Source organism: Asparagus officinalis, chromosome 6, assembly GCF_001876935.1.
Source record: "Asparagus officinalis chromosome 6, Aspof.V1, whole genome shotgun sequence".
Classification (NCBI taxonomy): Eukaryota; Viridiplantae; Streptophyta; class Magnoliopsida; order Asparagales; family Asparagaceae; genus Asparagus; species Asparagus officinalis.
The window spans coordinates 4,549,108-4,553,788 of record NC_033799.1 but is presented as its reverse complement, the minus strand read 5'-3'; positions in this window follow the sequence as shown (position 1 = coordinate 4,553,788).

Here is a 4,681-nt window from a genome sequence, read left to right as displayed (position 1 = left end):
CAACCAATCAGAGTCTCAATCAACCGAATCACGGACAGAACCGGAAACAACGGAAAACGACTCGAAAAAGTCGGAAAACACCGCCCGCGGGGGCTCGGCCAAAGCCGAGCCACCTCAAGGCGGCTCGGCCTTAGCCGAGCCACCTTGAGGTGGCTCGGTGGCCGAGCCACCTCAAGGTGGCTCGGCCAAGGCCGAGCCGGTGCCTCGTAGATATCTCAGAATCCACTTGACCGCTTCCCAATGAGCTTTTCCTGGATTCGACATAAACCGGCTGACCACTCCCACTGCATGGCCAATATCTGGTCTCGTACAGACCATAGCGTACATCAAGCTTCCGATAGCTGAGGCGTAAGGTACCTGAGCCATACTCTCTTTCTCTTCTTCTGACTGAGGAGACTGATCCTTCGATAAGCGAAAATGACTGGCCAAGGGTGTGCTCACAGGCTTGGCGTCGCCCATGTTGAATCTCTGCAAAACACGGTTGATGTACTCCGTCTGAGATAACTGCAAGAGACCTCTCTTCTTATCTCTCGTGATTTGCATTCCAAGGATCTTCTTCGCTGGACCCAAGTCCTTCATGTCAAACTCCTTTGACAGCTGCTGCTTCAAACTCTTGATATCCTCCATATCTGCTCCTGCAACCAACATATCATCAACATACAGCAGTAGGATGATATAGCTGGACTGATATCTTTTGAAGTAGCAACAGTGGTCGGCGTTGCACTTCTGGAAACCTTCCTTGTGCATGAAGCCGTCAAACTTCTTGTACCACTGTCTTGGGGCTTGTTTCAGGCCATACAAGCTCTTCTTGAGTCTGCACACCAGGTTCTTTTTCTTCTTTTCTTCTGAGAAACCTTCTGGCTGGTGCATGTATATCTCCTCTTCTAGATCTCCGTGAAGAAACGCCGTCTTCACGTCTAACTGCTCGAGATGAAGATCTTCAATTGCTACAATACTCATCACGGTCCTGATAGTATTTAGCTTCACCACGGGAGCGAAAATATCGGTGTAGTCAATTCCTTCCTTCTGCTGGAAACCTTTGACAACCAATCGGGCTTTATATCTCCTGGAACCATCCTGCTCCTCTTTCACCCGGTACACCCATTTGTTGTGGAGTGCTTTCTTACCCGTGGGCAACTCAGCTAGTTCCCACGTCTGGTTTGATATGAGAGACTTCATCTCATCTTTCATTGCAAGCTCCCACTTGCTCGCATCTCCACACTGACAAGCTTCATCAAAGCTTTCAGGCTCCCCACCATCTGTCAACAACAGATAGTTCATGTATCTCCTGTTGGGTACAGGAGGACGAGAAGATCTTCTTAATATCGGAGCTGGTGCGTCGGGCTCCTGCGCACCATCTTGTCCAACAGGCTCTTCTTGCTGAGGACCCTCTGCATTGGGTTCTTCCGAGAGGTTACTCGGGACATCATCTGCATCTACAAATATTGACTCGCTCTCTGAGTCATCTGTCTTGTGCATGTCCTTGTACATCACCTTCTCGTTGAATATCACATTTCTGCTCCGGATCACCTTCTTGTTTTCGTTGTCCCAAATGCGGTAGCCGAACTCATCTTCACCATAGCCGATGAAAGTGCATTTCTTTGACTTGGGATCAAGCTTATTCCTGCCTTGATCACTAATATGCACGTAAGCTACACAACCGAAAACTTTTAGATGTGAGAGTTTTACCTCCTTTCCGTACCATACCTCCTCTGGTATTCTGTGCTCCAATGGAACCGATGGACCTCGGTTGATCAAGTAAGCTGCTGTGTTGATCGCTTCTGCCCAGAACTGCTTCGGTAGGCCTGACTGTACTCGAATACTTCTGGCTCTCTCTATCAACGTTCGGTTCATCCGCTCAGCTACACCATTTTGCTGAGGCGTGTCGGGAACGGTTCTCTCCATTCTGATCCCGTGCTCATAGCAGAACTTCTTGAATCTGGTGTCTTCATACTCACCGCCATTATCGGTCCTGAGCTTCTTTATTCTCAGCAATCATCTCCATGGAAGGTCGTGGTATATCCTTCGCCAGCCAACTGGCCTACGGATATTAAATTCTTTCTCAGGTCGGGAATATGCCTGACATCCTTCAGCTCCCATACTGACCCGTTCAACTTAATTTTCACTACGCCTTTGCCCACAATAGCACATGGTTGATCATCACCAAGATATACGTATCCAAGATTTCCGGGGGTATACTTCTCGAAGAATTCTTTCTGAGAGGTAGCATGGAACGACGCTCCTGAATCTAACACCCAAGATTCCTCCTTGCTCTCCAAAGAGCATATCAATGCGTCATCTCCTCCTGAGGTGGAAGTGACATTCACCTCTACCTTCGCCTCCTTCTCTTTCTGTGCACTCTTGCATTGATTCTTGTAATGCCCGGTCTTTCCACAATTCCAACACTCGATAGCCTTCGAGCTGTTGCTTGGATTCCTTGACTTGGACCTCCTGTCCTTTGATCTACCTCTAAAGTTTGATTTTTCTCGTCCGTTTCCTCTGGTTGAATTTCTACCTCTTGACTCTGTATGCAATACTGAAGAGGTTGTAGCTTCACCCGTCTCTCTCCGTCGGATCTCCTCGCTGAGAACCAAATCACGAACGTCGCCGAACTTCAACTTTTTCTTTCCCGACGAGCTACTCACAGCTGTGACTGTAGCGTTCCAACTCTCTGGTAGGGAAGACAAAAGTATCAACGCCCGAACTTCATCATCAAACTCAATCTCAACTGAACTCAATTAGTTTGTAACCGTATTAAGTTCATTGAGGTGTTGTGCTACTGACGCGCCTTCCGCCATTTTTAGATTGAATAACCGCCGCATCAAATGAACTTTGTTTGCAGCTGATGGCTTCTCATACATGTTTGAGAGTGCTGCCATAAGACCTGCCGTGGTCTTCTCCTTCGCTATGTTGAACGCAACATTGCGAGTCAACGTCAATCTGATAACTCCGAGGGCTTGTCTATCTAGAAGGTTCCACTCTTCTTCCTTCATAGAATCCGGCTTCTTCCCCGATAGTGGTTGATGCAGATTTTTCTGATACAGATAATCCTCTATCTGCATTTTCCAAAATCCAAAATCTGTTCCATCAAATTTCTCAAGTCTTATTTTTCCTTCATTTGCGGCCATGGCTCCCACTTGAATCTGACTTCCTCTAGATCGTTTCACGCTCTGATACCAGTTGTTGGGAATTTAACGTCTAAAATCCCTAATGCAACGAAAAAACGCAGAATAGAAAAAAAGTACACCAAGTTTTAACGAGGTTCGGCAACTGCCTACGTCCTCGGGAGCCACACCGATAATTTCTTATTAGTCAAACAAGAAATTATAAATCATGAGCAAATCTCTAAACTGAGATTCCTCAAATAAACACTGTAGCTACAGTGTTAATACCCACAATAAAGTCCCCTCTTCTCTTTTCTCTCTCTTCTTAAATCCCTCTCAACCACTGTTGAAGCCTAGGAATTAAATGAAAATCGCTGCTGCGATTTTAGGAGAAAGAACGCTGCTGCATTTGGGGTTTTCCGTCGCCACCAGAAGAAAATCGAAAGGGGGAAAAAAAAGCCTCGGCCACCACACAAAAAAAAACCCTAGGGCATCGGGTTTCTTTTATAGGAGAAGTTGACAGGCTGGCGACAGCCTGTCGCCCAGCCTGTCGCCAGCGGTTCGGTGCCAAAAACGCGATGGTCGCGTTCGTCGAAGGGGTTGCGTTCGTCGGGGGGTTGCGTTCGTCGAATGTTGCGTTCGTCGAAGGTCGCGTTCATCGAGGGGTTGCGTTCGTGGACTGCGGGGCTCGAGCTCGCCTGGGGGTTCGCCGTCGATTTCGCCAGCGTCATCTCCGAGCTCGTCGGAGCTCCTCGTCGCCGGCGGAGGTTGGTTTCCACCCCCAATTCCAACACTTACAGCTCTATTAATGAGGATATACACCCACTTGTTTTTTAATACTTTTAACAGGATCGAAAAGGTTCACAAAGCGGGTGTATTCACACACTTAGGCCAATACTTATAGGAGTCCATCCACAATAAATAGAACTACATCAAGTTTATTCGCAACGAACAGAACTATAATAGGCCTATTTGCAATTGGATGACACTACAAGAAGTATGTTCGCTATTAACCCTTTAATTAACAATGACTTGTTGGGAATATTAGCTGTTTAGACAATAACGAAAATCAGTTTAAGCAATTTAATAATTAACAGATAATCACGGATTAATATTGTAACGCAGATGTAAGAAATAATTCTAACAAAAAGAAATAAGGGTTAGAAATACGGCCTGATGGTCGAGGCGTGCAAGCACTGTCCCAAGAAACTAATTGCCCCCTCTCGTACAGGGCTACGCGGCAAAAGTTCCCGGAGATACAACGACCCTCGGTCAGGTGACCTCCTTCTCGTTGGCACGAGCTTCAAGAAGGCTTTGTGAATTCTTCGTGACTTTCAGGGAACCAAAAATGTAACAATAGTAATATGAAGAGAAATAGCAGAGAGGAAGAGAGAATACGTTGTGTTTTTCACACTGTGTTTTCTACCCTCGCAGCTTGCTGTTTATATAGAGTTTGAGAATGAATGTTTTTCAATACCGAATTAAATCCTCATAAAAACCTTTTTTCTGTTTTGATTCTGTTTTAATTCTCATGAATATTACCGTTTCATTTACGTTTTAATTCAGTTTTAAAGTTC